This window comes from Myiozetetes cayanensis, unplaced genomic scaffold (assembly GCF_022539395.1).
Source record: "Myiozetetes cayanensis isolate MyiCay16 unplaced genomic scaffold, myiCay2020 scf1, whole genome shotgun sequence".
Classification (NCBI taxonomy): Eukaryota; Metazoa; Chordata; class Aves; order Passeriformes; family Tyrannidae; genus Myiozetetes; species Myiozetetes cayanensis.
Genome location: NW_026086604.1, coordinates 97,153,067 through 97,174,997, shown reverse-complemented (window position 1 = coordinate 97,174,997; position 21,931 = coordinate 97,153,067). Strand labels below are relative to the sequence as shown.

The 21,931-nt window shown below is 39.3% G+C and overlaps 1 protein-coding gene across 11 annotated transcripts in view; it reads right to left on the bottom strand.

The window, feature by feature from the left end:
- Nucleotides 1–21,931, bottom strand: part of POU6F2 (POU class 6 homeobox 2) — a 329,766-nt gene that overhangs the window by 220,633 nt on the left and 87,202 nt on the right. The gene's annotated exons all lie outside the window — the stretch shown is intronic.

The window sequence follows — 21,931 nt, the reverse complement described above, 5'->3', positions numbered from 1 at the left end:
TATTCAAAAAACAAAAAAATTTTCCTGACTGCTAACCCAGTCAATAAAATTTTCCCTATATACACATATGTTGGATTTTGAAGATACCACAGCTGGCTACAATTTACTAGAGCTTACAAAAAAACCCCAAAAATAAAAATCCAACCTAACACAAGTTATTGTAGTTCTGTTGCCTGTGCCTGACAGACATAACTGTTCTGTAATTCCACATGCATTAGAGAATTTGAGAACTTTCCCTTAATTTCCTAATTATGTTCTTGAATTGACACATTTTTATTCTTCCCCTGTTAGCAATCCTGACATTTTCTAAATTTCCTGGAAAACTTTCTTCATTATGTGCTCCCTGCTCTTCAATACATTATTGCTGGGTTTTACCAAGCAAATAAATCCCTCAGTTTTCTCAAGTTCTTCTGAAGTATGGACACGAATCTTTCTGCCCCAAGGTAAGTTTAAATATACTGTCTGTTTTCCCCAGGTATCTAAGACACTGCATGTATTATGCCTGCAACTGTGTTATTTTAGAACTTATCCAAAGACTGGATTCTAGCTTGTATGAGCACAGATCACAGCAATATAGCATATGTGAAGACATGGTGCATGCTGGCTTTTGCACAAGCTGTTAATGAGCTGTACTGAAATGGTAGCTGTCACTTTGCATTGGATCAGAGCAATCTGTACAATGTAAGGAAATTAAAAGCTCCCAGTGGCAATGGATCCTGTTTCAGTCATTAGCTGCTAGGGAGTGACAGAGACCATTCAGAGGACCAGCCCCCTGTGAGGTTCTTTGGTCCCCAGGGGATTCACTGCTAATGCTGTTTTATGCCCCACTTCTTTGTGATGCAGAGTGAGCACAAATGAATTACTATTTAATTTATTTATTTAGGAACAGCTAACATTGCAGGGGAAACAAAAAAAAAAACACTGGGGGGAGAAAACCCCCCCAAAACATGGATGCATTAATCTAACCAATCAAGATGGCCACACAAGCCATTTGGTGGAGGCCTATAAAGTACCTATGTGAGTGCATATGTGGTAGGTACATTATAATACAATGAATACCAAATAAGTATTTCCCAGTCCTTTGCTATTTTCCTTTGAAGTAGGTCCACTGAGACTGAATTAGAAAAGCAAAACCTCCATTAAGTCTTATTTCAGTATAAGACATATGGGAGAAATATCTATCTATATTTTAACAGAGTCTGAGAATATTTGCCTCAATCTTTGTGTTTCAAAAGAGAACGAATCAGGCAGAAGGACAGAAGGTTATAGATTAGTCCTGGTCATTGCTCAAAGAGTGTGGGTTATAAATAATAAAGGAGAAAAGGGTGAAGGACACTAAAATATAACTTGGGGCCCACAATGGAATAATCAAAGCAATGAATCTAATTTCAGCTTAAAAATAGCAAGCAACTTTGGATTGAATGTCTCTGCACTGCTCTCTTCTGAAATATAGGAACTGATACACTAACACACATTTTTAACAAGTTCCATCAGGAGAACAAACTACAATGTCTTGCTTTTTAATGCACTCTAGATGATGGGAACATTTGTGCATGTGCATCTGTATGCATATATAATGTGTGCATGTATATTTATAGTCTATATACATTCTTTGAAAGTTTCATGCTAAGGGAAAACAATAAATTGTGTTGTTTTCTAGTGTAAAATGGATGAGAGTCAGCCTATATATACCTGGTTTGGTGTGTATGTATGTATATATGCACATATTACATGGATACTCCTACACATATACACATATATATACACATATATATATACATATATATATATGTATGCATATATATGCCAATATATGCAAGTGTGTGTGTGTATGTGTGTGTGGAGAGAGAGACAGAGACAGAGACAAATATTACTTATATACACACCTACACACACATACAAAATTTGTTGTCATTGGTAGAGAACTGTTTTTAAAGTGTAAAAGGTGGGTCTAATCCTGCAGACCTACCTTGTCACAGTGACAGGTCTGACATACTTGCAAGATTACGCATATTAGGTGAAATGCTGCGAGGTGCTGAGAGGCAAATATCTTCAATACACAACCCCTCTCCCTGGTGGTGAGAGGGCTGCTAAAGGTGCAGAGTCCCTCTGGCAGGATCACCTTTGGAAGGGTTTTTTCCAAGATTGGATTTTAGCCAGATAACTCAGCGTCAAAATGAGGCAAGGAAGAAGTGAATCACTCAGTGAACACCTTTAAAATTATGAAAGGGTCTGAAAGATAATTTTCTCCAGCCTCTTGGGTCAGAAGCTTCTAGGTCTGACCCCTGTATGTATCTCAGTAATGGAAAATCCCAGTATTGCATCAGGAGGAAGATCAGGCTACCTGTTTACCTAAAGTATAAGCTTTCCTCAAGATGACCACTGACTACAGGAGACGAAATTTACAGACAACCCTGGGGCTAAGGTGATTTTCCTTCTTTATACATCTCAAGAAAATATGCTTAGTCTTTCATGGGCACAAGCAAAGTGCAGAGCCACAATCTCACTCAGATCACTAAGTCAAAAGAAAAATGAGATTGTAATCAAGCATATAGAAATAAGTACTTACTAATATTAAGTTTATCTGGGCCTCAGGAGTGCCATCTCATAACCTTGAACTGATCAAAGCTGGGATTTTAATGTCCTAACACAAAAAATCCAAACAACAAACTGAGGCAGTGGAGATGGGATCACAGAGCACAGCTGCGGCTCACAAAAGGGTCTGCAGTAGGACTGGGACTTTTTCCACAGGTCAAGTGAGAAAGGATCAGGGATCCTCTGAGCAGCCCAGTCATTACCATGTGAGTAAGAAGTATTTTTCTATGAGATTTTGAAATTATTTATTCCCCAAAGTAGTTTCTGAACTGTAGGAATTTTACTGTAGGTAATTTTCTTCAGTTGCTATGGGCCCGTCTCTGGACATGTTTTCTCTGTTTTTATCTCCCCCAACCTATTCCTCATCAAACTTGCTCTCTAAACACAGCACTTCTTGCTAAAGCCACCACAGAAGCACAGGTGAGCAGTGGTAGTCCTGTTCAGGACTTCAGGTAATCCTGTTCAGTTTCAGAATACCCAAGATGAATCTCACGCGTGGGTACAAGCTGGACTTCTCCATTAATTTAGCTGCCAGCAAATAAGAAGGCTGAGTGTGAAAAAGGTAATTTCTCAATAATGATAGAAGAGCCAAATTTGGAGGCTTTGAGAGAACATCACCCTGCCAAATCTTCTTCCAGTATATGCAAGACAAAGCATAAATAAACTAATAATGGTGGACAATACGTATTTCCCTGCTGTTAATTCAGGAAAAGGTTGAATCATCACTGTTGCAGGGAAAACTTACCCTCAGGAATCATATGACACAAAAAGTTTTAATCTGAAGTTTAAATGCTTAAGACTGGATCTTAATAAAGTCACACATTGCTGAAAACACTGGGAAATGTTAGGCAAGCCTATATGAGTTTCTTCCAGTTCTTATGACATAAAAAAAAAAGGCTCACTATAAACATATCTTAGCTAAATTTGCTACTGAGATCAAACATGAGCAAACCTATACACCCATTACTGTGACACAAGTGAGTTTTGTGCCAGTGCTGCAAGTTCTAATTGCGTGCCATAGTAGTTAATAGGAGGCTAATTTCATACATGCACACTCACAATATAAAACAAAGTCTGAAGGAGAAAATTGCCAGATTTCTCTCTTTGACAAAAGTGAAATTGTACAAATGTCAGCACATGTAACTGTAAATAAAATGGAGAAGAAAAAGGCTCAAAATAAAGGTCAGTGAAAGCTGAAATTCTCCCTCCTAGACATAATACAGTATATAAAGTTATTACCAGGCCTTCTAGGCCTTGCGCAACTTTGCCCCTTTCTACATCTCATCTCTAGTTGCTCATGACCTCTGCTTTGCCAGTTCAACTTATCTTTCCACTGTCTAAGGTGTTTATATAACCCCCATTACTATGGTACTGGAAAAAATCTCACAGTCTTTTAATGTTTTTATCACCATGAGACAGGGCCAAGCTATTATCCCTACTTTATATAGAGGGAACCTGGGTGAAGCAAAGGTAAGGCACATTTTTTAGGCACTTAGATTCTAGCGTTAAGTTAAGGTGCTTGGAAACTCTTAGGAGAAAGTACACATAAACACATTAAACTGCCATAATTTATGTCCCTCCGCTTCCTTCTTTTTGATCCTCCTCAATTGTTTTGAGGGTCCCTTGCTCCATAGCAATTTTCAAAAGTGACTGCCATAGACAGTGCCTATAACTCAGTGGAAATCATTGGAAGATAACCTTTAAAATCCCACGGACCATATTTTTAAAGGTGTTTAAATACCTGGCTCTCACACTTGAATAACATGGACCTAAGTCACTCCAAAAAAAACCAGCTGAGATCTTGCCATGCCCAAAGGGGCAATGTTTTAATACCTGTAAAATTTGGGCTGTGCCCACCGGTATCATAAGAAGCATGAAAGGTGAGAAGAAACTGTGGCTTGAACCCTCGATTCTTGACTACTTCAAAAAGACATTCTTTGAGGCACCATCTTTTCTGTTACCTGCCACAAATTAACTCTCTTCACCAAGAACCATCAAAGTCTGTGAGCTCACACATTCATTCCTCTGACAAAACTACTCTTTATACTGCTACTGTCTCTGAAACTTTACTCTGCATTCCAGTGAAATAATTACTTTTCACACATTAAAAACTAGAGGATGTATCCTCATTACTAGCTTATATCTTGTCTATATAAAGAGCTTCCTGGTTTACCTTATCTAATACACCTTCCTCCCCAGTTGAGCCTGCTTGGTCCAAGCACTGTAGCAGGAGTCTAAACTCTGCTGTATCCCCAAGAAAGTACCAAAAATCCTCAAAAATACATTTGCTGATTCTGTTGTAATTTCCAGTATCATCATCAAGATTCAAAGATTATCTCAAAGTGAGCCAATTGCACATCCCCTAGCTGAGGATATGCAGATTCACAGACCTCAAGGTAGATGTCAGTGCATTGCTTACTATTGTTAAGATTAAAGGTTTGCTTTATGTCTAGGATGGGTTAAGATCTTTCACTTCTTAATATTTTATAGAAGCTCAGACCTGTTATTCACTGGGAAAAACACTAATAGGAGGGCAAATGTGTCAGTGGTAACTATTCAAGTCAAGAAAAAGACCTAAACTCTTTCTCAGTGCTTACCACAGTATTTTCAAATGTAAAAGCACAGAATTTTACCTGTAGATTTTCCATTAGTTTCTAACTCAGGCAAGAAAAGATACTTTTATTCTAAAGAGAGAGCAAGGAAATGCGATAAGCAAAGGTTTCCCTCCTATTTACAGTGTCAACTAAAATCCCTTTCCACTTCTAACTAAACATCATGTCTTCAGTCCCTATCCTGAACTACTTTCTAAAATTGTGAGCTACTGAGCATTCTGAGCATTGCAAATGCAAATCAGGCAAGAAAAGTGTGCAGCCTAAGTGAAAATGTATAAGAATTGTGCTTTGTGATAAAAAAATTCAATGTCTATAAAATATGACTGACACATTTTCCAAAGAAATGTTAAATTAAGATCTCACTTTATGCTTGCATGGCTTGCAAATTTTAAGGTAAAACATTCTGCACACAATTCATGAATTAATGAAATTGAGATTAAATGAGGAGGCAACAACAAAAGGAATACAAAAAAGGTTGCTTTTTAAGAAGCTCCTAGAACACTGTCTCAAAATAATAAAGTGCCTCCCTGTTAGCCTGTTAAGGATATCTACTTCACCAAAAAGGATTCAAATGCAATATTGCCACTAATCTATTCTCTCTGAAAGTCCACATCATCCCCAACTTATGGGGATGTATCGTCTAAAATACAGCTCATTAGAAAATGTAGCCAGCTACTTGGTTTATGTTTTTAAAAAGAAACATGAAATACTAGGACAGTATATTGTGTGTACAGAGGCTTTGTTAGAATAATCTTTCTCTAAAGATGCTTTAAGCCTAACCCATCCACTGACCCATGAAGGGTAAATGCTAAATTCTTAACAGTCAAATATTCATTGTAACTCAGAAAAAGAGGGATGAGCTGTGACTCCTCTTTAAATTACTGTGAGATGGATAAGTAGGTACTATCATCTGGAAGGTGATCACCATTACTAGAAGCATCACCTCCCAGCTGTTAAAGATGACTGAATTCTGACAAAGGAGGTTTGTTTACATAGCCATAAAACTGCTTTAGTATCTCACTCCTTCTCACTGTACATATTTATAAAACCACTCTCATGAGAAGGTACATTTCAGATGCTACAAAGGCAACTGGAGAGTAGACTTTCATTAAACCATCTGCTTTTTTAAGAAGGCAACATAATCTAATAACTAATTTACAAACTACGAAACCCCTAATCTTAAATCAGGAAAGAATTTATTAAAACAGTAACTGTGTAAGCATTGCAACATAAGGTTTTTCGAAGAACCACTGAAGGCTAAATGCAATTGAATGTCCTTAAGCTCAGCCAGTGGCAACAGTTGTGTAGCACATGGTGTCAGGGCTTGGCCCCAGCAGCACATGGCTAAATACCTGTTCTCTCCTCTTCTCTTTCTCTCTCCATTCTGCCTCTCTCTTCCTCCATCATGTATTTGTCAGGGTGAGGTGGGGGAAACCTCTGCTGTCAGGAGCCATCTGCTACCCACCCTGTAGGTATCACAGAAGACCAGTGAGAATTCTGACCTCAGGATTCAGCCCAGGGACTTGAACTCCACAAACTGAGAGTCCTCACAACACTGGGAACTTCATTTGAACCTGAAGGATCTTAGAGACTAATCCTTAGTGCATTTAAACTTTGGCATAGGGCTTATCACTGAGTAGGGTACAGAACCTACCAGGACAGATGTCCAGTTCTACTGCATTCATGCTCAGTGGGAACCTGAGAGCCAAAAGCTACTACATCTCAGAGGCACAAGATCCAGGCAAAATTAAGCATTAGCTTTTGGCTCCCTCTGCAAGATGAGGTCTAGACAAAGGTCAGATGTTGCCACTGAATTTGGCTGGAACCAAGCATGTATCAGCATGGCTACCCTACACTGAAAAATAAAAATGCACCACTCTCCCACCATTGCTTTGCCTTGTAAGAAGCTGAGAATAGTGCAGTTACTTGATGAATATTTACCAAGCTTGTGGGTTACAGCTCTTGAGCTGTGCTGGTCTGGCCCCACACCGCATTCAGTCTTCAAGGCTCAGAACTGCAGATGCTTCTGGACCAACAAGAACACTAAGTACAAAGGATCTTCCTCAGACAGGGGGGAAATATCCCACACAAAGCACATCTAAACACCATCTATTCTCACTCCAGAAGCCGTCATTTCATGTCTATGATTTCAGTAGGATTGGTACTGTGGAGTACACTATTCCTAGGTACCTGGCAGGGGTAACAACCCTGAATTTTTAACTCCCGGTACCACTTCTTCAACAGGCTGCCTTGACATCATGGACCACATCTGCCTAGTGAGGTGTCTTGCATCTTGAAAAACTGAAAAACAGTGCTTGTTTGAATTGGAGAGGAGTGCAGGCAATGTTTTGGGGTTTGTTTGTTTTGGGGTGGTTTTGTTTGTTTGTTTAAGGTTTTGAGACAGGTTTAAACCACACAAGTACGGTACTTAAGCCTCGGTATTAAAAGCTGATACCTTATTAGAAATATGGGTCAAATCATGTTTCTACTGCAGTACACAAAAAATTAGCAACTATGTTAATGATAGAGAGTTGCCTCTAATTGATGAGCACACGTGGACACAAGAACCAGAACGAAAACCATGGCTGTCTGATAAATCCATGACTGCTCCTGGTACATATTCCAAAAGCACCAAGTTCATAAACATAAAGAAATAAGTAATGATGATCTACTGAATCAAAGCAGACAACTCCCAGACACATAATTTTTCAAGTCCTGCCTTGCTTGCACCTCTGCAGTGCTTGTGATATTTCCTAAAGGTACCCAAAGTGGTTTAAATCTAGTTTAATTAGAGAGCACCCTCATGTAATACTAGGGGAATTATATGTAAAGAATGATACTGATAATCAGAGTAATTCAATCTGATAATTGAACACACTCGAGAAACAGGCAAAACTTTTCACTAAGATTCTTGGTCTTGAAGGTCTATCCTAACTATATAAAGTAAAATGATATGCAATGATGTTCTAAAGCTTATTTTTTAAGCAATCTTCAAAATTAAGCAATAGGATTTACTGTAAATGATAAAAAGATCCCATCATTAGAATCTAAAATATTGGTGTAAGTGCAGAGTACTTGGAATGAGCATATACCAAGAAAATGCAAACCAAATTCAAGAATAAAAATTGACTGTTTCAAAATTGTAAATGTGTGTGTTTCATAGCATCCTCCCTGCATCACAAGCCTCTCAGTTGAGAAAAAAAGAAGACTAGTAGTCATTAGCTACTCCTTTTTAAAAGGAATGCAGGGCCTGTGTGTTGCCTCCCTGGGGCCTGGGTCAGGGTCATCACCAAGAAACTTCCCAGCCTGGTACTGCCCCTTGATTTTTACCCCACTACTGGTTTTCCAAGTGGATACCAATGAAGTCTCAAAAATAAGGCTGCAGACAATCAAGAGGGACCTCTGGGCCTCAGGACAACCAATCAAAGGGTTTGGAGCACAAGTTGTGTTCTCTTTTGTCCTGTCAGTTACAGGAAATGTTGGGCAAGAACCAGGAAAATCATGCAGATTAGCTTCAAGGTTGGAGTTACCAGTGGAATTTTGGGAGTTTTGATTATGGATCAGTTTATAGGACACTGAGCCTGCTGGCAATCAACCAGGGTCCATCTGTCTCAAAGAGGAAAAAGAAGGAGTTAGCAGAGCTTTAATGTAGATTTGAAGGTGAATAGGGACACAGCCAGGCTTGACATAGAGAGGGTGTGGGAATGGGAAAACTTCAGCAACCACCCAAGTAGCAAAAGGAGGCTTAAGAAGGGATACCTCCAGTAAGAACAAGCATCCAAAGACATAACCACAAGACAAGACTATGGAGAATTCCTTTCCACCCCCACTTGGATGTTGACTCGATCAAATACTTCTATAAAATGAACACACGCAGTATGGGGATCAAACAGGAGGAACTTGAGATCGGTGTGCAGTCACAGGGTTTTGATGTCATTGCAGTTACAGAGATGTGGCAGGCTAGCTCACATGACTGGAATCATAGAATATCCTGAGTTGGAAGGGACCCATAAGAATCACTGCAGTCATGACTGAAGTGCAGCTATCAAGATCTACAGACTGTTCAGAAGAGATGGAAGGAAGGAGAGTCAGAGGGGTTGCCCTCTAAGTCAAGAGGAGGATTGAGTGTGAAGAGCTGTCTGAAGAACAGCCACAAGCAGGTCAAAAGCCTGTGGGTAAGAATCAAAGGCCAAGGCAACAAAGGGAACCTTGTAGTCGGTGTCTACTACAGGCCACCTGATCAAGGGGAACCTATTGAAGGAGCCCTCTCCATCCAGCTGCGGGAGGCATAGCACCTGCAGGTTCTTGTCCTGATGGGGAACTTCAACCCTCTGACATCTGCTGGAAAAGTAGCATGGCAAGCTGAAGGCAATCCAGGAGATCCCTGGAATGTGTGAAGGATAACTTCTTGACCCAAATAACGGACAGAATTACCAGAAGAGATGTGTTACTGTATCTGTTGGTCACTAGTGCAAGTGAGCTTGCACTACTTGGCTGTAGTGACCATGACACCATGGAATTCAGTATCAGGCAAGCATGAATTAAGGTAGCTAATAAGATTGTAACCACAGACTTCAGGAGAGTTAATTTTAGTCTCTTTAGGGATCTTCTTGAAAGAATCCCACGGGAACAAGGCCTGAGGGAAGAAGAGCTCAAGAGAGCTGGTTGATATTCAAGGATTACTTCCTCCAGGCTCAAGAATGATGCATCCCAGTGAGCAAGAAATTGGGCAAAGGGGGCAAAAGATCTGTGCATATGAATAAAGAACTCCTGTCATTACTCAAGCACAAGCAGAAAATACACAGGAGGTGGAAGCAGGGTCAAGTCACTTGGAATGAATATAGAGAGGCTGTCAGAGTAAGTAGAAATGATACAAGGAAGGTCAAAGCCCATTTAGAATTAAATCTGAATGTAAAGGACAACAGGGTCTTCTTCAAATATATCAATAAAATAGGAAAATAAAGGATAGTGTGGGCCCATTACTAAATGGGGAGGAGACCCACCATAGCGAGTCCGCTCATGATCGTCTTTGAAAGGTTGTGGAGATCAGGAGAGGTGCCCGAGGACTGGAAGAAACTAAATGTCACCTTAATCTTCAAAAAGGGCAAGAAGGAGGACCCAGGGTACTATCGGCCAGTTGGCCTCACCTCAGTCCCAGGAAAGCTGATAGAGCGGCTCATTCTGGAGGCCATCTATATCCACATGGTGAACAAGAAGGTTATCAGGAGTAGTAGCATGGATTTACTAAATGCTTGACCACCCTAATTGCCTCCTGAGAAAACTACCTGGATGGATGAGGGGAGAGCATTGATTACTGTTTGCCTTGCCTTCAGCAAGGCTTCTGACACTGTCTCTCACAACATTCTCATAGACAAACTCAAAAACTGTGGACTGGATGAGGAGACAGTGAGGTGGACTGACAGCTGGCTGAATGGCAGATCCCAGAAGGTCATAATTAGTGGCACAGGGTCTAGTTGGAGGCCTGTCACTAGTGGTGTCCCCCAAGACTCAGTACTGGCACATTACTGTTTAACTGATTCATCAATGAATCAGTTTCCTCAGCAAGTTTGCTAATGATACAAAACTGGGAGGAGTGACTGATACCCCAAATTGTTGTGCAGCCCTTCAAAAGGACCTCAACAGGTTTGAGAGATGGGCAGAGAAGAACTGTCTGAAATTCAACAAAAGCTAATATAAGGTCCTGCACCTGGGGAAGAATTACCCCATGCACCAGTACAGGCTGGGGGATGACCTGCTGGAAAGCAGCCCTGCAGAGAAGAACTTGGGGTTCCTGGTGGACAACAAGTTGCTCATGATCAAGCACTATGGCCTTGTGGCCAAGAAGGCCAGCAGGTCAAGGGAGGTAGTCTTGCCCCTCTTCTCAGCCCTAGTGATGCCACATCTGGAGTGCTGTGTCCAGTTACGAGTTCCTCAGTACACGGAGCTCCTGGAGTCAGTCGAGCAGATTGACAATGAAGATGATCAAAGGCCTGAAGCATCTTTCTTATGAGGAAAGGCTGAGGGAACTGGGCCTGTTCAGCCTTGAGAAGAGACAACTGAGGAGGGACCTTATCAGTGTACACAAGTATCTGAAAGAAGGGCATTAAGAGGCTGTAGCCAGGCTCTTCTGGATGATGCCAAGCAACAGGACAAGAAGCAATGTTCTGACTGATACAAGGAGATTCCACTAGAAGTTTCACCTGAAGTACTTTACCATGAGAGTGACTGATCACTGGAAAAGACTGCCCAGAGAGGTTGTGGAGTCTTCCTCACTAGAGATATTCATGGACAAAATCCTGTACAATGGATGATCCTGTACTAGGATGACCAGGCTTCAGCAGGAAGGTTGGACCAGATGACACACTATGGTTCCTTCCAACCTTTCCCATTCTGTGATTCTGTGATAACCTCAGCTAGCAAGTTTATGGCTGCACTTTTAACCACAAGTCTGTTTTCTCTGATATTGTCTTATGAGTACCTGGATTTGACCTCCAAGCTCTGTGACACCTTTTTTTTTCTTTTCTTAAATATAAAAACCCTAGAGTACATTAAGTATTTATCCTTACCATCTCATTTTGTTCTCTCTTCTGTATGACCCTTGAGTGTATATAGTAACTGTTTCAACTCCTATTACAGTTAGTGCAGCTGTAGTAATCTAACAGTCAACATCTACAATATCAATACCTACTGCATTCTTAATCCAGAGGAAGGAGCCCAAGAAGATAAGTACTTGAGGAGATTAGAATACTTTACTGTCTCTGTCTTAATAAATAAAGGCAACTTCTCTCTCTCATCACAAAGTGAGAGGAGCCACATAAAGACATGCACAAGGAAAACAGTACACTCTTCTTTAAAACATAAGTGTTTGAGTCAGAAGCTGGCTTTTGGGCAAGTCCTCAGAGATCAAATTTAACTTCACCCCTGGAAAATGTAATAATTTCCCTTATTCTTCTGTAAATATTGTATGATAGTTACAGTTTAATAAATTTCACTCATCAGCTTATACCACAGATCTTATTCATTCAAAATTGATTAAAATGGGAGGTGTTTCACAAGTAGCAAAAGGGAAACAACTAAAGATATATCACTGCTTTAGTTTACATTTCCTGCAGCACGGCTCACCAGGTCTATAATGTATTTTTCACTCTCTAGTGTTTGCTCAAAGACTCTCAAACACAATATAAATTCCTCTGTCAAACCACACAATTATTTTTACTAATCCATTGAGAATGGCAGAAGCTGAAGTGTTTGAACTGGGGCAGGCTGGTACAATAATCTAACAGTTCATTCAAGCAGGTGCAGGAAGTGTTATGCAAATTTCAGCTAACTTCTTTTTTTATGCATGAGCACCTCACATTAATATTCCTCAGGCATAAAATTCATTCCTTTGACAGGCACCACTAGTCACCGGAGCAGTATCAACCCGTACATGCTACAAATGGAACATGTTTTCCTAACTACTTTAGTTAAAAGGACAATAGCTATAAAAGACAACCTGGGTTTAATGCACAGAGGAAATAATCAAAAGTAGCAGTGTGCTGTTGTTCCACAGCCACCACCAGCAGAGATCCTTGGAGAGTTGGTCCTGTGTTTGAAAGCTGTATATTGAAAATTTTCTTCTGAGATAAGCTTGAAGGGCCTTCCAGAAAGCTCCAAGGAGAACTCATAGAGAATGAAGATCATCATTAAATTTTGGGAGTAAAGGTGTTTTCCCTGTCCACAGATCATTCTTATTTAATTGAAAATAAATATTAGAAAGTTTTGCTAATTACAGAAGCTAAGAAGCCTTCATTTACATCTATAAGACCCAATTTTTATGAGGTCTCAGCACAGACAGTGTAATCAAGTCTTCACAGGCTCATAAGGCTGAGAAAGGAAGATCTGAGAAGATGGTTTTCCTCACTGCTTGAGACTGTGGGGGGAAAAATCCCTTCCACACATCAAATTTGATAGAATCAACCAGTATGGAGAAGTTCACAGAGCATCTTCCCTTAAATCTTGGTCACACAAATTGTGAAAATAGTATCATCCCTAGCTGGAATAAACTTCACACTGCTGAGCACCACTGGTCTGAGTAGAGCAATAAAACCTGCCACACTGATGTCTTATCTGCCTATACCACAGACACTTCATTACAGGGCTCCTGTTTAGTTGCTTTTTGCTGAGTTACAAAGACACTTCAAAATTCAGCACTAGCTGCCAATGGGAAAATGGTTAAGGCCATGAGAGCACCAACAGATCTTGAGATCCCAAATCTGATGCTGTGGAGCCTCCTCCTACATGCCCTGCCCATAGGACAGGGAGTCCTTAGCATTCAATCCTTGCTGAAGTTATGTTTCAGCCACACCAGCCTCCAGCCCTGTCTCTTGCCCTGACTCCGGATGAACCTTGGATTTACATTGTAGGTAGCTTTTCTCCTGAGCCAAACTCTCATTATGCATGTTGTAGGTTTGTCTCTAGTCCTGTCTTTGACCCCACTTCCATGTGCTTCCATCTGACCTCCCTGGGTAGACCTTGGATTTGGTTTCAAACCCCATTGTACCCCCTCCCCATCAGTGGGGGTCATCTTCCACTTCTGACTCACCTTCTCTTAGGGAACAGCAAGCCTCATGGCTCCCTGACAGGGGGATGGACACTGAATACAGTCATGAGACAGATCTCCAGTCTTCACAAATTGTCCTTACTAACCTGTCTGCAGCAGCAGATTTCAGCAGTAAGCCTAAAACTCATCTCAATACTGAACTAACAGCTGTACTCCACTGTTGCACACTTCAACCAACCTTCCCACCATCATAGGCATCACACACCATTATTCCAAGCATGAGATCATTCTTTCAGAGTAGAGGCTCTTCTCATCCAACAGATACCCAACAACTGGTGAACAGACCCTTTCACTGATACCCACAGTGGACTGACCATCAACAGCAGTCAAACCATTGTCTGGGCTAACAAAAAGACTTATAATGCTCACCAAGTCCAACACCCAGCATCTCAATTGCCATCTTAGGTTCCAGAGACAACAAACAAGTAGGATAACTGCATCAACTGCACTCAGTACTTTCCCAAGCAGCCGCCATTGCCCTAAACTCCAATACAGCTCCTACAGACCAAGCTACTGTCACAACGTATGCTTTTTATCTCTTAGTAATGGGAACATGCAACAGACACTTCTTAAAGCATACAAGTTAAATCCAAACTTAGAAATACATGCTTTAAAAGGTGATTCTGAGGATGAATCAGAGAAAATGTTCTGTGTTGAGTAGGATGTAACGTGAAAGTATATTTGTGAACAAATATCAAAGTGTTTATTGTTAAGATATTTTGAACAATTTTTAATTAACTAATTAACTAATTTTTAAAAACTAAACCATATTTTTTATTTCAGCTGTAAATGTAATGAACTGTATTTAACTTAAGAGCAACAAGAGCAAAGGTTTATTAGCTAGTTTACAAAAATCTCACAAAACAGGTCAATAAAGGGTAGGGGTTGTCAGCTGAAACTTACAGAAATGTGACTTACAGAAATACATGATTATAAAAAATAAATGGGTTTATGGGTTTTATATTGCTCTGCTGCATTTGAGATAAAAACATAATCCCAAAGTAGAAAAGTCTTTCCTGCATTGCACCATGGGTAGATCTGTGTTAAGTAGGCATAACACATTCCCATCCTGCCAAGATAGCATTTTACATGTACTGAGTTTGGGTGTAAATGACCTTAATTAGGTTAGGTAGAAATCAGCTCCTGTGTCATAGGAATACAGGCCAGATACAGATGATCTTTAATAAATTAATACAAATAATTATTCCTTCTAGCAATAGGAGCTAATTCTATCCTATATAGGTAAACGAGTGAACAGTAGAGAGGAATATCACCCCACAGGTTTTCATTGGAATCCTCTCCATCCCAGTCCTCCCCAAGGAGAGAAGGATCACACCCCAAAGAACAGCATGGCCTTAAAAGTGGTAAATACTTTCTCAGCTGTGCAGCCTCTGTGCTTAACTAGACACACAGTCTTCAGATATGCCAAATCCTTGCGTGGGTTTCATTCAGGTACCTTGCGCATCTTGCTCTGTCATCCCAGAATATCTGAAGGTGTTGCATGGTGCCCAGATCAGGGCCTGGAAGGATTATCACAACACTTGGAGTCATTACATATTGCCACAGTGCTCCCTTAATTTCCCTTGACAGTTCATCACATCCTTACAGCAAAACTCCTCTCCATCAACTTACAGGCATTGTGTCCCCATCACACAGCCTGGAGTAGGATTTTCCATGAACTGCAACTAAGCAAATTGAGATGCAAGTGTTTTAGCATTTCATATTGCTCAGGGTTTATTTTATTGCTTAAGATTCTATTTAAAAATTGTAAGTAATGCAGCATGGTATTGGTATGACAATTAAGTTATTTTGATAGTGAGTTTTGACCTCTGCTTTGTCTAAAATGCATGAACATTATTTCAGCTACAATTACATTATAGAAAAATAAATAATATTAAACAAGCTCAGTTCATGCAAACCACTACACTTCTTGTGGTCAAAAATATGCCACACTGGCAGCAGCTGATGTGCATCACAGAAATCCCCTCTTTGGACAGTAGCATTCCAGCAAAAATACCTACAAAAATCATTTCTAAATGACTACTGATTGTTTTAGAAGCACAACATTTGTAAGTTATATTTTCCATCATGAAGACACACATGTTCTATCTGAATCCACATTCATTTGTCACCTCTCATTAAACAAGTAGATTTGGCTCTTATATGAATTTATATGACAATTCTCTCTAAGAAAAGGCAAGTTTGACTGGAAAGATTGCAAAGTTATTTCAGAACCAGTATCACAGTAAGTGAATAAGAAAGACTACTGAACACGTTTCCAGTGTTGGAACAGATCTTCCTATATATTCTATGTATTTTATGACATACCAAATAGTTTAACCAATTTGTCTTTCTGGACAACTGACAAATAGCCCAGTCTTTGCTGATTTTGCCTTTATACACAATTTATTTTGCAATTAAAGGAATAAAACAGACAACTACTAAAACCCCCTTCTCCCTACAGCTGACTTGAGAAATACTTACATTCAAAATACCACAAATTCCATTATCCCAATATTTTATACCAGCACCTGAGCTTCACTGCAGGTGAGAGATGGCCGGTCTCTAGGTTTTCACATGTCTCACTCTAATTCATATTGGAACCAAAAAGACTCTCTATTCAAAAACAGTCAGAGAAAGAGTTGTAACCATGTTAAAGAAATTTGTTTTGGCTGACCAATTCTAGCTACTTCTTCAGCCTTTACTTCTTACAGACTGACTTTTTAAAGCTCTACACTGTGTCATTGTTTTTATTTAATTTTAAGTGGCTTTATTTTAACATATTGTGAAACATTTAAGGGATGGTCTCTGAAGTCACTTCTGTATTGGATTACACACTTCAAACCCACTGGCTCGATATATCACATTGAACATATTCAACATGGATGGGCCACCACAAAAAAAGCACCTTTCCCATCTTCTAGAAATTGTGACATGTCTTCCTACACACAAAAGAGTATAGTAGAAATGCAATATTACTACGTAATTCCACAATTTGCAAAGTACAAGTGAGAGAACAAAATCTGACACCTGCTATTGAACCTGACCAGTATCAGCACATGGAGCTGTTAAGCTTCGTCAGCAAAACTGAACAGTTCAGTACCTGTGCTCTTCAGGGCTTTATAGCTTGAATTCTGGTGTCAGAACCTGACTTTTAGTAACCAAAGGATGCACTGAAAGAAGGATTTTCAAAAATAGCTCCCATTTGTTTTTTAGCTTGCTACTGTGTGCTCCTGCCTCTGAGGGAAGGGCTTGAGAAAATCTGTTTCGGGGAGAAAGTGAAATATACTTAAGAAATATGGTAATGATTTTTAAAAATGCAAAAATTTTATTTCATAGCTACAGGTTTCATTATTTATTTAGTAGCTCATTCAATAATTCTATAATTTTTATAATTCTTCTAGCCCTGAACAACAGCTCCACTTCAAGAGAAAATCCACAAAAGCATTCAGAAAACTGGGTAAGTGCAACATTTTGTGCATGTGCTTGTCAGGGATTCATACCTTGTGTTATCTAGTATTTGTTTAACAGAATCTTATCAATGATTTAATGAGCTGTTTGTTGGGCAGGAATTTTCTAAGAGAAAATGCCACAATCAAAGACACAGTTTAAAAAGAAAAACAGCTGAAGGTAACACAAAAAGGTTGAATTGTATCTTCAGAAACACATTTATGCATGCTTATTCACCTTCACTTACCCATGAAAACAATGCACAGCCAACTCATGTAAGCACTAACCCCGGAGCATACAGAATTACTCAGAGTGTCATTGTGCAAGAGCTTAAATAGGCACTTGCTTTACATAAGTGCATGCTCCTCCCAGTCTCTTTGCATATTAGTGCAGGCTTTGGGGAAAAGAGCTTCCATGTATATTGAAAATGCACAACTTAATGTCAAATTTTCCACTCCAGATTTTTCAGTTTGATTTTGTATTTAACAAGATTTCGGTTTGTAATAACTATGCTTTAGAAACACTATACTCACACACACCAACTGCAGTCCTCCTTCTCACAACTTTACATGTGAAAAGAACTTTCTACCACAATGATTCTTTCTCTAAAGCACCAGGTAATTCTTGCCAGAACAGCTGAGATAGTGGTACAGAAAGCACTTGGGTGCACAGCACAGAGCAAACCAGTGTAATTACTTTAGCAGAAGCTACTAGCTATCCCCTTTACTTGTAAGAGGATAGGCAGAAAGATAAAACACATCCATAATGCCTTAAAAATAGTGGCTCCTCTATCTTCATTTATGGGAATTCATTTTCATTTCCTGGATCCTACTGTGAATGTTTCCAATGGACTGCACAATAGCTACAGTTTAAATACTTTTTAAATGAAGAGTTTTTGTTCAGTGTGGGCATGCTTGGTGTACTCCCTGGCACTGAGGATCTGCATTAGCTTCCCTGCATGTATCCCTACACCTTCCACAGTTTGGGAGCTGAGAGCAGATGGAAAACAATTTACAAACCCTTGAAGCACTTGTTATTAGTGTTTGTTTTCTGCACATTCATGCTTGAGGAGAGGGTTGCCAGGAGAGCATTCCCAGGCACAGGAAAGGAAAATCCTAGAGCGTCAAGGAAAGGACTGAGTAAGGAAGAGAGACAAGCAACCTAGGGCAGATTCAAGCATAGCTGAATTCATATTAAGGGTCCTGTAACTTTGCAGTCATTCTTCTCTCCCTGCCCCATTTACTACAGTATTTCAGGATCTGATCTTTAATGAAAATAAATACCAGGGAACAACTTCACTAACATAGTGATAGACACATTAAGTATCAGCCAGTGTTGATACGAGCTCATATGTTTCCATTGAGAAGACATGATAATGAAACAGGTCTGAGCCGGTCCACAGACCAGGTGAAAACTTCTCAAATAAATCATGTCCTATTGGAAACCAAACTGTTCAGAATACAAACCTTTTAGAGTGATGTCTTGCTCTCTCTGGTGGTACTATGGATCTTGCACAACTGCATTCATGCTGCCTTTTAGTCATATTTGAACTTCAATATTAACCACTCCTTAATTTTTTGAAAATGAGCATCCTGCAAAGTAATCTCCATGTCTCCCTGCTCAGTCTCAGAGAGCGCTGATTTTACAGTGGACAGTGTGGAGCACAAGAATATGCACAGAGAATCCCACTGACGCAGAGATAGCTGTAAGTTCTCCTCCAGAATAATTCAGGAGAAAGGATACAAATTTTTGAATATAAACATAATATATATTAATAAAGCAGGAAAGCATTTTCAGTGAGAGAAAAAAACGCTGTTTATTCTGGGCATAACAGTCAGGCAGTTTAAACATATGCACCTGTTTAAATGCAACTTATAATTTCCCTAAAAATACTGCACACTACATTGATACATTATATACACAAAGGCATTTACATGTGAAGGAGAGCAAATTCCTTAGAGAAGTCACTCTGCACTGAGGTGGAAGTTGTTAGTGTTTCTTACCAGTAGGTCAGTCAGCAATTCCATCTGTCTTTTTGACAATTTGTTCACAGCTTCCCAATTCCCTTGCGGTTTCTTGTCCAGTGAAACCCCTTGGAATGCACCATGATTGTAGGTTACCTTTTTGTTCCCTGTGTTGTGCAAAGGCAAGCCATAGAGCCAGGTTTTTTTTCCACGAGGCCAGGTGCACGTTTCTTCACAATTCCTTCCTATCACAGCTGATAAATTCCTGATTCAAATTTCAGAGCAGCTCCAGCTGAGTCCCTCAGAAGTGGGTCCTTTTTAAGAGGTGTTAAATAGCCTCACATCCTATTGGTTTCAATGGGAGATGGAGATGTCTGGCTCCTCCACATTACATGGACCATATATGGTTTTTAAATTGGAACCAGTTTCATATACGTGATACATGACAGCACTATATAGTTTTTTTTATTTTTATTGGTTAAATCAAAGAATTCCAAAATGAGGAAAACAGTTTTACCCCATCTTTCCTTTACTCTGTTAGATCCTCCCATTCCCTGTTAACAAAAAGAAGTGTATTATGCCACGTGAGGTGGCAAGATTCAGGTGTTAAAATTACTCCCTTTATATTGATATGCTGAATTCAGCATCCTAATCTTTACACAAATAAATCTTACAAGAATGAAATGACCAGTGAGTGAAATCCTTACACATCTGAGGGGGCCAAGGTTTTACCTTGGAGCTCTCGAATATTCCACTCTCAAAGAGGAAAAGGGAGGGAAATGCTTTTTAAGGTTATACTAAAACAATGCCATTTAAAATAGCTCACTGTTCAAAATATTTGCTAAATAACAGAATGTGTGTTGTTTTAAGTAAACTTCTTTTTTGCTTTAAAAATATTTTTAATATTTCAACACTGTATTACTAAATAAACTGACAAAACATCTCAGAACTAACACAAACATGCAATTTTAATGCCTTCTAATCACACAAATCAGCACAAGATTTTTGTACTTCTGCATGACCTTCTTCAAATTATCCCTCCATTTTGGCTGAATCAGAATGAGCATGGGCTATTTGATAAAAAACACTAAGTGTGTGAAATGAGGGGCCCTCATCGTTTCTGCCAGACTCCTCTTGACAGAATGATGATAGAAGCATCACATCCCTGGGAGAGTAAATGCAAACTGACAGGAGATGAGCCTTTAGATGTTGAATATAATCTTGAATTGTGCTTGAAGTGTCTTATTATCTTGTCTTTTGATGTCTGAAGGGGTGGCTCATTGTTAGAAAAAGGAAAGCCCTTGCACATCTTTGCCATCTTTAAAAATTGTTTGGCCTTTAACAACTGCTTTTCCAACTAATGTCCATTTCTCCTGACAATAAATATGGCAGGTCGTCAGCAAGTGACAAACAATTTACTTTACATGCCAAGCTTTTATGGCTTTTGAGAGCTCATGTGGAAGCATATTTTAAAAAGCACTAGGAAATTAGCACCATTACAAATGTTAAGATGGCTGCATATGTGTAGTTCACTGTGTGGTTATTCATTACTACTACGTTTATGTTTAAAAGTCCTGTCTTTCCTGTGTACAGACTGCTGTTAAAGTTCTTTATTTATCATTGACTAAAAATAGTCAATGAAAAATAAAGAGCAAGAAGCAATTTTCTTCTACTCTAAAAAAAAGCACTATTATAGATACAGTACATAGGTAATGCATAAAATCATATTTATTAATCATAACAAATCAATATCAGTAGTAGTATGACACAGTTTACCTGTACTGCAGACCCTCACAATCACATCACTGTTTTTTCCACCTTCAAGCAGCTTGACTTTTTTCTTTCTTTTTTTTTAAACTTAAAAGTTTAATGACGAACCAGATCAATATGATTCCTTAGCAACTAAATCACAGGCACACTAGTTTTTCCTGTCACAGCACTAGTTTTGCGAAAGCAGTCAAGTTCTTTTTTCAGGCCTCCGTCACTCTGAGAATCCATAAGAATTCTCAAATGGATCATAAACTGTTACAGGGTTCAGGTTATTGTATCATTATAAAAACGTATTGATATAGTACAGATGACAAGACATGCAGCTCTTGTGCTAGTCTATTACAACCATCTGAATACCATAAGAAATATCAGATATAAACAAAATAAAACAGTCAGCAGTAAGCTGTCTTTTAGGGGAACCCATTTTTATTTTTTTAAAACTGTTTTAAGTTGTTTGAAACACAGCATTTATATGAACCCACAGAAAAGAGAATACAAAACCAGAAGAATGTGTTATTAAAAATAAATAACCAAAAACCTGATCAGAGGCTAGAGATTTTTTTTTTTTTAAATCGTTGCAAGAAAGGGTCTGATTTTGGTTCTTATGATGAACATTTCACACCTGAGTTTTCAGAGTATAAAACAAAACTCTCCCTGTACCCCTCCATCTCCTTTCCAGTAGAGCCCCATACAGCCCCACTGCCACTACTGGGAGAATGCACCCTGTATTCAACACACCAAAAGCACACCAGTCTTTACAACAGTCAGGGGTCTGCCATCATATGTGAGCTTGAAATTTGTAAAGTGCTATTCAAAATACACCAGTATAATTTTACACAAATGAGATAATGGCAGTGTGAGACAGGCTGAACCCTCAAACTCAATCTCTTTGAGGTCCATGGTCACAAGCCGGAGTCCCGCAAACCCAAAGTTGCTCA